Source organism: Fringilla coelebs (assembly GCF_963513975.1).
Source record: "Fringilla coelebs genome assembly, chromosome: 14".
Lineage (NCBI taxonomy): Eukaryota > Metazoa > Chordata > Aves > Passeriformes > Fringillidae > Fringilla > Fringilla coelebs.
Window position 1 is genome coordinate 8,457,977 of NC_140040.1, and position 13,391 is coordinate 8,471,367.

The 13,391-nt window shown below is 46.0% G+C and overlaps 1 protein-coding gene across 1 annotated transcript in view; it reads left to right on the forward strand.

Annotated features, from left to right (window-relative positions):
- PHAF1 (phagophore assembly factor 1) overlaps positions 1–2,226 on the forward strand; it is a 36,512-nt gene extending 34,286 nt beyond the window's left edge. The window contains exon 17 of the transcript XR_014616509.1: positions 313–2,226. The gene's annotated coding sequence lies outside the window, so the exon portion shown is untranslated. The remainder of the gene's footprint in view (positions 1–312) is intronic.
- Positions 2,227–13,391: the final 11,165 nt, after the last annotated feature.

The following is a 13,391-nucleotide window of genomic DNA, read 5'->3' on the forward strand; positions in this document are numbered from 1 at the left end:
GATGACAATTTTGTGAGTTTTACTATGTGTGTACAGATTTTTGTAAATATGACATTTTTGTAATTTTAACTCCATGTACAGTGTAATCCTGTATAGTTTATCAATGAATGAGAGATAGGAAATTGAATGTTAACTGAAGTTTGGGATCCTGGACCAGTAGCAGGGATAAATGTGTGTGTGTGTGAGATGTTCTTTGCCATTTAGTCTTCCTGTATACTGTGATACTCTAAACTGTTTTGCTAAAACAAACAAAAAAGCCCCATGGAGAATCTAATGGATAAGGAAAAAGTTACTGTTTACCTTTATCCCTAGGTGTCACTCCTGTTGAATCCCTGTTCAATCTGTGCTGTCTCCTGTGATCGTTGCTTGCTAAGAAAATTCTATGCCTCAATCTTCCTTTTTGTTTCCTCTCTAATTTTAATTTCATTTTACATAGCCCTTCTGTAAATTAAATGGAATAATAATGAGCATGTACACTGAAAGAAAAATAAAAAGAGACTCTCAGTTACTGTTTTTGTGTTAAATACAGTTGCTGGGTGTTTTTGTAATAAAATCATGGATGTTTTTGCTTTTTGTTTTCTTATCAATTAATTCTTTTTTTTTTTTACTGTTTTTCAGCCATTTTATTAGAAGTACCTGACTAGTGTACAGTGACTTTATAGCCAGTTCAGTATGTTCTCCAAAGAAACAGTAACTACCCTAACTTGAAAGATACATGAAAGCATTTTGTAAGGTTTTGCCCTGAAGTGGAGAAGTCTTTAAACTGTGGTCGATAGCACCGTGGGCTCTGCATTGTGTTCAGAAATGAGATTGTTATGCTCCTGTGGGCCCTTGGGGATCATGGAAATCAATTGAGCTTCAAAGAGGGGCAATATTGCACAGCAGAAGGGAGGAAATGCCTGCAGTGAAAGCTGCAAATGTGAATTCTCCTTGACAGAAAAGCTTTGGGAGTCTCCGTGCCCTGAAGCAGCTCCAAGGTTAATGCAGGGCACAAGGAGGGGACTCCTGCCCTGGCTGTGTGGGCAGGCAGAGCCCTCAGCCTCCTCCTGCAGCCTCCCCCAGTGCTGCAGTGCAGGCTCACCCTGCCTGCCCTGGCCCAGGTGCTCTCACAGAATTCTGTGGTCTCTCAACTGAGATGCTGTGCGTGCTGCTTCTTGTTACTGAAATGGGACAGCAGTCCTGATGCTAGCTTCAATTAATTTTAATCCATCCTTTTCTAATGAAGGCTCCAGGTAAGCTGCAAGAGGAGATAAATCCTTGATGGGATGATTTGAGTAATGGCTATGGAGATGCCACCATATCCTGCTCTCAAGGATATTGAGCTGAAGCTCTTCAGAAGAGGGAGGTCAGGCCTGCTGCTGTAGCATGAACCCTGAGACCTAGGACAGGAGCAGTAGCTAACTTGTGGTATTTAATAACTACAGTGGCTTCCAGCTTCACTTGTAATGCTCTGGTGAGACCTAGTGACTAAAATAGTATTGGTAATTAACAGTTCTCTCTTAGCAACCTATATACTACTCTAGATCAGCCCCTTGATATGGAAAAATTCTCTTCACAGACCAAAAATTAAAGGCACTATTGCATCTTGGCTGTTGCTGTTGGGCTGAGCTCAAAGCATTTGACTTTTGGGAGAGGCAGATCTGAAGAAGCACCAGGAGAGAGAAAGTGGAGCTGCTTTTATGGATTTCCTCACCCACCCTTTGTGGATGCAGCTGTTCACAACTCTCTTGTCTGAGATGTTTTGATCTGTTTGTTCCTTTTTGGACTAAGGCAAGCCAAGCTGTTCCTGAGCTGGTGCATTAGAGATGCATTGTGGAGCATTTAAGGACTTGCTGGCATGAGAAGTTCAGGAATGGATAGAGGGGACTGATGGTGGGTTTGAATCAGAAAGAAGAGAGGAAGGAGTAGAGGAGCGGACAAGGCAAGGATAGCAGTGTGGCAGGAAGGGAGGCTGGATGAGGCATTCACCTGAACCAAGAGCTCTTCTGGGCAAAGGGCTGCTCAGGGGGGAGCAAGGGGCCAGCTCTGCCTCTCCCTCCCAAAGGAGCTGAGAGATTTGGGCTGCATCAGATCCCATTTTGCCAGGTGGCCTTGTTCCTTGTGATAATCCTGTGTGGTTTGATACAGATCCTGCATGTTGGCAACATGTGCATTGGTTCACCATTTTGGATTCATATGATAAAACTGTTTGATATAAAGTTAAGTACAATTGCATTTTTAATAAAATATGTAGTGCATATGATCCCCTTCTGATGTGTGCTGTTTTCCTTTGTAAAGAGGTGAGGAGTTGGTGTGTGTGAGTCTGATTAACTTGGATATTGCAGTACTGTCCACAGTATTTCATTTGTTATACTTAATAAAACTGATTGTTGTGCCCTTCTTTAAAGAGGTGAAGCTGACATTTCTTCACCTGTTCTTCAGGCCTTCAAGCAGTCCCTGGGCTCCTGTGATGGCTCCAGGCAGTGCTCTATAGAAAGTGCTGCTGTGTAATACTAGAACTCTCTGTTCCCCAAAATGCCGTTCCTGACAAGAAGAAGCAATTTTCTGTTGCCAGGAACTGCCACATTTTTAATTCTAAACAGATTTTTTTTTTTCCTGAAAGACTAATCATATGGTGTGTGAGAACTGATACATGTGATCATGATGGTTCAAATTCCAGAGCTCCCATCCAACCTGTTTAAAACAAAATCTTTCAGCACTAAGGAAGATGGTGATTCATCATTGCTTTGGGGCTGGCTGGAGGTTAGGGGCCAGCTGCTCTTTTCCAGAGGGAAATCAAGGGTGGTGCTGCCCCCTTCACACTGACTCTCTACCTGCTGTTAGAACCTGTTAGTCACTGCTCTAAGCCAGAACTTGTTAGGTTCTTGTGTTTGATGGCTCAAAATGTACATTGAAAGTAAATCTGCATGTGTGAGTCAGGGTGGCTCTTACTTTGAAAGAAATGTTATGTCCAAGCCCTCTCTGCTTGCTTTCTCCAGAGTATTTGGGCAAAGACTAAGTTATCTGATTTGGCACAATTTCACGTGGGCTGCTTGTGTTCAGAATAATTTTTGATGTTACAATGCAAGAAACGTTATTCCATGCTAGTTACAATTGTTCTGTGTCAACTTTTGTCTGATAAACACCTTTTTTTAAAAAGGTGATTACCCCAATGCAAAGCCCCCTGCTCTCTGCCTGGCTGTCAGCCACAATCTGACACAGCACATGTAGGGAATAAATACCTCACTGTGTGTCTGTGGAGTTAAAATACTGCTTAGTTCTGGTGGTTCTTTTCATGTGAAGTGTGAACCAGGTGGTTTCAGAGAGAAGGTAAGGCTGAAGTAAAACAAGGGGAAAATCAAAGTTGAATCTTACTGAAGATGTAACTCTTTAGCATTAAAAATGGGTTCAGTGCAGCACAGCCCATGAAGGATTTTTGGGGGGGGAGTGTATGTGTTACTTGGAGGGCTCCGGTGCCACTTAAATACCATGTTCTTTGCCTGTGTGAATTTTTGCTGTAACTAATAAAGTCACTGCTAAAAATGTTTATCTGCCAAAGCTTACATCCCAGGCTCTTGTGGTGTTTGTGGAGATGTCTGTTTTTCCAGCAGGTGAAATAATTTCTCCTCATGATCTGGAAAAAATGAGTGCTTGAAACAGCAGGAAAGGTGAGCTGGAGTTTGCAGAGCTGGATACTCGCTGTGGTGTAAGATACCATTATTACAGTAACTTTTGTTCTGGACTGGCTGTAATGGTTTAATGTAATCTTTTTCATACATTAATGAATTCCCCTTTAAATTCTACTCCTTTAGGTATTTTAAAGTGCTGCATATTCCAATTCTGGAAGATGGTTTTAAGTGCCTTAATGCTTTACACCTACACTATATATATATATATATATATATATATATATATATTCCACTGAGTGCTTAAGCTTCATTCTTTTATTATTATCCTTCAGAGAGACATTTAGTTTAAATACCAATCACAGAAAGCTCTGCATGATTATGCAATGTGCAATCTAATCAACTAAATAATCAAACCAGCCTGATTTGCTGTATTCCCTTTTCCCCCTCTGCTCATCTCAGAAAAACTGCAGCCCTGAAATCCTGAATTTACCTTGTCCCTTGCTGGGTAAGCTCTGCTGCATGCACCAGTAGGGAGATTACAGAGATTCTTCCACCCTTTTCTGCTTCTCTGGCTGTAGACATCATTTGTCTTATTGTCACACCTTGATTCCCAGCCAGCTCAGGCACTCCCCTGGGACAAGGCAGCCACTGCAAACCTGTGTTAGGCTTTTTCCACGGTTTTAGCCCATGGATTGTCAACAGATGGGCTGGAAAGGGATGGGGAGAGAGAAGATCCATGAGCTAAGTCTGAATGGTTTGGAGAGAGCATTGGGCTGGCCAGGAATGGTGGGGGAGCTGTTTGCCACTCCTGGAGGAAATAGTTGTGCTCCTTTGGGTTTACTTTCCTCTTTACTTTCCCCTCTCATTCCTTAGTATGGTTTAGTTACTGATCATAAGGCTAGAAAGTAATGAAAAATTATATTTAAAAGTTCTACTGGTTTTTAAATCTGTCACTGCAGTTAGTAGCATCATTAGGGAGATGTGGTGGGCAGATTTTCTGGGCTGCTGAGACTTGCAAGTCCAGCTTGCAAGAGGTACAGCCCAGGAGATCAGCAGTTTTTTATGCTGGGCTTTGGGACAGACTTTTTCTCTCTGATCTGATGGTCTTTCAGCACTCCTAGGAAATGTTCTCAGTGCTGATATGTAGTGAAGGTTCTCTGAGCTGTTTGATTATTTTGTACTGTTAGGGTTTGCAGCTGAGGTTTGCTTCTGAGAACCTGCTGTAGAAAGATGAATAATTAGGCTGCAGAAGATTTTAATACTGAATTGCTTCAGAGTCCTCTTTGGCTTTCTTTTTTGTGATGTCTGAGTCTGCAGTGGCTTGTCTGAATGATGGATCTTGGCATTCCCTACCAGTTTGTGTGTCCAGAGATGCACTTGGAGGTGCTGAATGTGAGGCTCAAGCCAACTCTGCTCATTACAGTGACCAAATCTGGCTACTTATGTACAGGAGGATCAAAACTTGACTGTGTGTGGATCCTTGGGACTCCATAAAACTTACTGTATTAGTTTCAGAAGTTTATACTGACAAAGTCTGCTTGCCTTGTTTGCTACTGGTAGCACCCACTTAGAATGTTTTTATGTTTTCTTTTCTTGTCCTGGGTTAGTCATGAAAAGAATTGCCAAGCAAAGATTTATAGCAAGTATGACTGATGCACTCAATTGGCTGGTTAATAAAACCTACCCAGAACATCATTCTGAAAAGGATGGGTTTGGGTTTCTGTGATGCATCAGAAGGGTTGGTAGAGGCTCCTTCCTGCCAGTTGTCATAAACACCTGGGGCTTTCGGGTTTTCTGAAAAGACCCTCATCCTTAAGGGAACAATCTTCAGCTTGGGTGAAGTCACAGCCTTTGCCTACTGCAGCAGTAAGCAGAGCTCAATAAACTGCAGGGGGTGCAGCTCAGCCCTCGGCATCTCCCCGGAGCATTATGCTCACATGTGGTGTCTGTGACCTTCCAGCTCAACTGCAGAGGCAAATGGAAACAAAGCCAGGTCAAACAAGCCATGCAGCAGAGGCTGGAGAACAAAACCAGATGGATCTTTCATCAAGAGAGACTCTGGTATTCACTGGATAAGAGAAATGAGCTATTCTATGGACTAAGATAATGGAGTAAACAGTTTACTCCAGTTCTGTTCCTGCCATCAGGGTATCTGCTGGCACAGACTGTGTCAACACAGCTGTTGAACAACAACTTTGATCTGGGACAAAATGCACTCATTAATGCTGTGCTGTGGATAGATTGCAGATCTCAAGACATTACAGAGGGAGGACCCAATCTCTGCATCTTCATGTGTAAAAGGAAAACCTCAATAAGGACTTGTTGCAGTGTGTTGCAATCTCCTGTTTCAAACTCCCAGTCCTTTCCCAGGTATAGCTTTCCTGTTCCCCTCCCCCTTTCTCTTCCTAAGTGATGTCCATCAAACTTAACAGTCCAGTAAGAGCGTCGTGTGATTGGTAGAAGTTCAAAGATGCCCCTCAGCCCTGGGCCATTGGCCTGTCCAAGTGTCATTGTCCCCTGAGACTCGCCCTCTCCCACCTGGTTGGTAGCTCACCTATCCTCTCCCCTCCCCCTCTTCCTGAGCTTAAAAGGACCTGGGCACCATGCGGTCTTGATTCTACTGTAGCTGTTACCATATTCAGACATCTATGATCCTGGAATAAAGCTCTGGATTAAACCCTGCGGTAGAATCCACTCCTTTCGTTCTTCACCTAGCTTAAGGACTATCACCGAGGTAAACCTGAGTTTCTACCAGCCTGGACTTCTCAGTGTCTAGCTGCAACCCCTAACTAGCCAGAGGGATCTCTGTGGCGGAAAACCACAGCAGCTGCCTTTGGCCGAGCAGCGAGGGCCGGACAAGCCCAGACACGTGCTATCCGGTAATATTGGAATAATATTCCAATATTTGGCGCCCAACCGTGGGGCAGATCGAGTCTGCACCCCCAGAAGAACCTCAGAACCTCGGAAAAGCCCTTAGGCAGCTCAGCATCCACTGGAAGAGCTTTGGCTGCATAGCTCTCCAGAGAGACTTTGGGACTGATCCCACAAGAAGTTTCGTGGAACGCTCGGCGCCTCTGGAAAGTGCAGCTCCTTTCTGGTGAGCAAATTTTCCAGAGGAGAATAGGGGAGCCCCTCGCCCGTGGGGTCCTATTCCGGTGAAAACACCCTGCCCGACTTTGCCAGCTACAGCTTCGATTTCGGTGAGTATTTCTGCTCCTGGGAGGGGTAGAAGCTCGAAAAACAGTCTCTGCCGTGAGTTCTGTTTCTTTTTCCCTTTGCCTTATACGCTGCGCAGCACTGCGGGCCGATAGCAAATACTTTGTTAGACTTAGCTCTCTGTAGTGTGCTTTTGCTACTTTTATAAATTCGCGGGTGCCGGTAGAGGAGCGGGAGAACACTCCCTGCCCCTCCCCCACCTCAGCGGCGCTGCTCTCTCTCTCGGTGGGGGGGCTCTCTACACGTGGCGCGGGGGGCTGCTCTCTCTCTCGGTGTGGGGGGCTTGCTTTCGCAGCGCGGCGTGCGCGGGGTGCTTTCTCGTCTCTCTAGACGCGGCGCGGCGCCGCCCGGGTTTCGGTTTCACCACGTGGAGCCGGCAGGAGAGGCTTTGTCTCTCCCTTGCTGCAGAGGGGCGGGTTCCAATTCTGTGCTGCTGCCCGCGGCATTTTTAAAAGCGGTGTAAGCAGCTGCATTGCCTAAAGCTAAGGTCTGCTCGGTATTGCTTCGTAACCGTGGTTTTTGTAAGAATCGGTAGCTGATTTAGCTTTTTTTTGGTCGGCGAGATTTTGTATTGTGCTTTTAACATCCAACATGGGCACTAAATTAAGTACAACACATAAAGGAGTGTATTATCATATTGTTGGAATTTTAGTTTGTGGAAATGTAAAGTTCTCTAAAGGAAAATTGAAACAGTTTGTAAGATGGCTTTTTCTACACTTCCCACAAATTTCCCCTGAAGAAGTCCACAATATTCAATTTTGGGATAAAGTTGGAAACGAATTGATAAGTCTGGGACAATCAGGAGATACTTCCTCTGCTAAATTCGTGTTCTGGAGTTTACAAGTTCGAACAGCCTTGCTCAAACAAAGGGAATTAGAGAAAAAGCCAAATAACAAGCAATGTACCTCTGCTCTCCCTGTCTCTCCTCCCCCCAGTTCTAAACCCTGCACCCCAAATCTTGGTATTTTAAAAAGAGCACACTCTGCTCAAGCTTCGGGAAGTCGACTCCCTGAGCACTTTAAAATGCCTGAGTTCCAAAGTCCACAAAGTCCTGGCCAGACTGCGTGGAACCTTTCCCAAACCCCTGTGTCCCCTGCTCTGAAACCCAGAGCACGTGTTAGCTTTTCGGAGAGCAGTGATCCCCAAACTAGCCCCCAGTCCCTAGGGGCTCCACAAGATGGAGGATGCCACGTGGCACAATGCCATACCTGGTCTTCTTCTTCCCAAGAGCCCCTTAAACATCCCAAAATTCCTTCCCCATCCCCCTCCCCTCCTGCCCCTTGTGACACCTTCCCTCCCCCCCCCTTACCTGCTGTACCCTCAGCTCCGCCCCTCTACTCCTCCCAGGGGGCGTCTGCTGACATGATGTCACCAGGTGTCCCCGCCCCCTGTTCCCACGGTGTCCCCGCCCCCTGTCCAGTCCCTGTCCCCGCCCCCTGTGCCCATTGCGTCCCCGCCCCCTCCCCGGGTTCCCACGGTGAGGGCACGCCCACTGCTTCCCCCCCCAGCTGTATCGGTGTTCCCAGTGCTTCCAATTTAAGTGATACAGGGCAGGAAACTGCAGACCCAATGCAGGGTCCCACTTTGTCATTTGCTCCTGTTACGTATCAGCCTGCAGCACAAGGGGGAGCAGCCCCAACTGCTAATTGGAGTTCTTTTGGACGGCAATTGATTAAAGAAGTGTGCAAGGCACACAAAGAGTACGGGCCACACAGCCCATACTTCCGTGGCCTTTTAAATTCTGAACTAAGTAGAACTGTGGTAGTCCCACATGATTTAAAACAGCTTTTCTCATGTCTCATGACTTCCACAGAATTCAAATTATGGGAATTAGCATGGAAACAACTGCTAAAAGAGGCTCTCCCAAGCTTGCAGGCTGATCCAAACACAGCAAGAGATACCAATGGCATACCAATTACCATTGAGCATCTCTCTGGTGAAGGCCAGTGGTCTTCACCCTCATCCCAAGCTACTGCAATCCCTGTAGAAACACTTGAGAAAGTCAAAGATGCAGCTGAAAAAGCATTCTTTTCCCTCCAACCTGAGGGGCCTTTAGAACCTTATAGTAAGATCAAGCAGCAACCATCAGAGCCTTTTTTGAAATTTGTAGAACGGTTAACTAGAGCTATTGAAATACAAGTTAAAAAAGAGAATGCAAGGGAAGAGGTTTTAGAGGAAATGGCATTTACAAATGCAAATGAACAGTGTCGAGCGGCAATTTTGAGTCTTCCCCTAGAACCCCCCCCTACACTAAAAGATATGCTTCTAGTCTGTAACAGGAAAGTGCCTCTGATGAGTGTTGCTGAAGACACCAGACCAAAGCTGCTGCCAAGATTCCCTCAGCGTGTCGCCGTTGCCAGCCCTGCACCCATTCCCTCAGCACAGCAGTACCCTGGGCAGCAGCGAAGACCAGCAGTGGTTGACCCCACAAAGCCCTGCCTGCTTTGTAATAACCTTGGGCACTGGAGTAGCCAGTGCCCCCTGAAAAGGCAATTTGATGAGTTTATGAATAGCAACGGGGGAGAACTACAAGCACTCCCAGGGGGTCAACAACAACAAAAAAACTGAAGGCAGAGCGCCAGCCTGTCAGGCGTGCTGACACAAAAAGAGCAGGCCAAGGGAATAAGGGAAGCAAAAGAAACCAAGTGCGCGGTAATGTTAATATTTCTGTACGTGAAGCAGATGCTTCAAAGACCATGTCTGCTAGTTCATTGTTGCAAGTGAAACAAAATGACCTTTGCTATGATTTACGTGAACCTGTGTTAACCGCATCTTCTGTCAATGAGCCTTACAGGTTGCAACTGACAGAATCACTCCACCTGGAAGACACTGACTGGCATTTTGTCTCTGTCAATCCGGAACAGAAGGGTACTTTGCACAAGATTCCTTGTAAGTATCTCGTCATTGGGGACACCAAACACACACCATGTGAGATCGAAATTGCTCCAGGAGTGACAACTTCAGATTCTGAGCAATTCGTTCTCGGGCTGCACTGTTTCCACCCACCCCTGTTCCTTCCCAAAGGTCAAATTATTGCCCAAGCTATCCCTGTGCCGTGCTTACCTGAAGGCACCGAGAAACAAGGGCCCACAGTCGCCCGGGTCCAAGTTATTGGGAAGGACAAACCGAAAGTCTGGTGTAATGTCAGTGGGGGTGGGGAGTCAAAACGCATCGAGATGCTTGTAGACACTGGTGCAGACTGCACAGTGATTCCAATACAAGAATGGCCAGCACATTGGCCTTTGCAAAACGTGGCTGGTCATGTTCAGGGTGTAGGAGGCATGCAATTGGCAAGACAATCCAAAAGCGTCATCCAAGTTGAGGGACCAAACGGACAATTGGCAAATATCCGTCCATTTGTTTTAAATTATTCAGAACCATTGTTGGGGAGAGATTTAATGGCCCAGTGGGGTGTCACAATTGATATTCCAGACTCTCCACAGGATTTTTGTATAGCGGTCATTGAACAACAGCGCTGCGCCCAAAAACTGAAGTGGAAAACAGACAAACCAGTTCAGGTAAAACAATGGCCGCTCAGTAAACAAAAAATAAAGGCGCTCGAGGAGCTAGTGGAAGAGCAATTGAAAAAGGGTCATATTGTGGAGACCACGTCCCCGTGGAACTCTCCAGTGTTTGTCATTCAGAAGGCTGACAAAAAGAGATGGCGGCTCCTCCACGACCTCCGACAAATTAATAATGTTATTGAAGATATGGGCTCTCCCCAACCTGGTATGCCGTCTCCAACAATGCTTCCACAGGATTGGAAATTAGCTGTTATTGATATAAAAGATTGTTTCTTTCAAATCCCTTTACATGCCGACGACGCGCCTCGTTTTGCATTTTCGGTCCCCTCAATCAACATGGAAGCCCCTATGAAAAGGTATCATTGGAAAGTTCTGCCTCAGGGCCTAAAAGTCTCGCCAGCGATCTGCCAGCGGTATGTCTCTTCCCTGTTGTCCCCAGTGCGTGCAGCCGCAGTAAAGGCCATCATCTATCATTATATGGATGATATCCTTGTGTGTGCCCCCAATGATGATTTACTTACACATGCGCTTGACCTAACGATCGATGCATTGATTGTTGCAGGGTTCGAGCTCCAGGAAAAGAAAATTCAAAAGATGCCACCTTGGAAATATTTGGGCTTAGAAATTGGAAATAGGACCATTGTTCCTCAAAAACTAGAAATCAACCCGAACATAAAAACCCTTGCGGATGCCCACAAGTTGTGTGGGTCCTTAAATTGGGTAAGGCCATGGCTAGGTCTGACTAATGAAGACCTTGACCCTCTTTTCAATTTTTTGAAAGGGGGAGAGGATCCGGGTGCTCCTAGGTCTATTACCCCAGAGGCACAGAAAGCTCTAGAAAAGGTTCAGATTGCAATGTCCACAAGACAGGCCCACCGATGTCGGCCTGACCTGCCATTCAAATTTATCATCCTAGGTAAGTTGCCACATCTCCATGGAATCATTTTCCAATGGGATGAAAAACAAACATGTAAGCCAAACAATACACCTAAAAAGGACCAGGACCAGAGGGACCCTCTCTTGATCATAGAATGGGTTTTCCTCAGTCACAAAAGGTCCAAGAGAATGACAAAGCCCCAAGAGCTAGTAGCAGAACTGATCCGGAAAGCAAGGACCCGGATCAGGGCGCTAGCAGGATGTGACTTTGAGTGCATTCACATTCCAGTTGAGTTTAAATCAGGACAAAATACTATGAAAATATTCGAACAATTGTTGCAAGAAAATGAAGAGTTGCAGTTTGCTCTAGATTCCTACTCAGGACAAATTTCTGTCCAGCGGCCTGCCCACAAAATGTTTGAACAAGATGTTCAATTCACGCTGAAATTGAAGAGTGCTTTAAGTAGGAGACCTTTAAAAAAGGCTCTGACTGTCTTTACAGATGCGTCCGGGAGGTCCCACAAGTCCGTTATGACTTGGAAGGATCCTCAAACCCAGCAGTGGGAGACGGACATTGCTGAGGTGGAAGGTTCACCTCAAGTTGCAGAATTGGCTGCAGTTGTTAGGGCTTTTGAAAAATTCTCAGAACCATTCAACCTGATTACAGATTCTGCATACGTGGCAGGAGTAGTATCCAGGGCAGATCAAGCAATACTGCAAGAGGTGTCTAACATCGCACTTTTCGAATTGCTCTCAAAACTTGTAAAGCTAGTCACTCACAGAGAGCAACCATTTTACGTGATGCACGTCAGGTCACACACTAACTTGCCCGGGTTTATTGCTGAAGGCAACAGAAGAGCAGATGCTCTTGCTGCACCTGCAGTGATGGCCACTCTCCCAAATGTTTTTGAACAGGCAAAAATCAGCCACCAGCTCTTCCACCAAAATGCACCTGGCCTGGTTCGCCAGTTTCACATCACTCGAGAACAGGCCAAAGCGATTGTGCACACATGCCCAAATTGCCAACAACATGCACTCCCTACAGTGAGTACGGGAGCAAACCCAAGGGGATTGAACAGCTGTGAACTGTGGCAAACAGATGTGACACACATACAGTCATTTGGGCGGCAGAAATACGTTCATGTTAGTGTAGATACATTTTCTGGAGCGGTCTATGCTTCTGCCCACACAGGAGAATCATCTATTGATGCCATTAAGCACCTGTTACAAGCTTTTTCTTTCATGGGCATCCCCAAGGAGTTGAAAACTGATAATGGGCCCGCCTACAAATCCAAGGAATTCGGGAGCTTCCTGCAGCAATGGGGAGTAGAGCACAAAACTGGCATCCCCTACTCCCCTACAGGCCAAGCCATAGTAGAAAGGACTCACCGTGATATTAAAAGAGTCCTAGACCAGCAACAGCAGATTCTAAAAGTAGAACCTCCCCACATCCGGTTATCTAGGGCGCTGTTCACAATCAATTTTCTGAACTGTTCTTTTGACAGCCTGAATCCACCCATCCTACGCCACTTTGGGGGGAGCAGTCATATGCTGATGAAAGAAAAGCCCCCGGTCTTAGTAAAGGACCCTGAGACTTGGAAAACGGTGGGACCTTACAAATTGGTTACATGGGGACGTGGATATGCCTGTGTGTCCACCCCCTCTGGTTTAAAGTGGGTTCCTTCCAAATGGGTAAGGCCCTATGTTCCCAAAGTCTCAGAGAAATCTTCAGAAGTGCCCCAGGTTGCTAATGCTGCCTGGAGAAGGAAACGCCGTGTGCATTCTCTGGAGGAAATTCCATTTAAGCCTCCCATCTGGAATAATTTGTAATATATGTTTGTCTTAAGTTCCCTTTTACCAGTTTAGGTCCCTCTGTTCGTGTGCAGTCTCAAGACGCCATGAGACTGAGCCTGCTCCTTGTCCTACCTGCAATCATTTCTCCAGTGATCTCCTGGATAGTCCCTCAGCCCAAAGCAAACGTATGGACCACCTTGGCCAGAGCCCTTGGACAAGATCACATGTGTCTCTCCACAGCAACAGCCTCTAGCAGCCATAGACTACCTGCTCCTTCTGCACAACCATCGCTGTGAAGAATTTGAAGGTCTCTGAGCGACATCAAGAGAGAAACTGACGACTGGCTGAGTGGACTGTTCAGAGGCTGGGGACT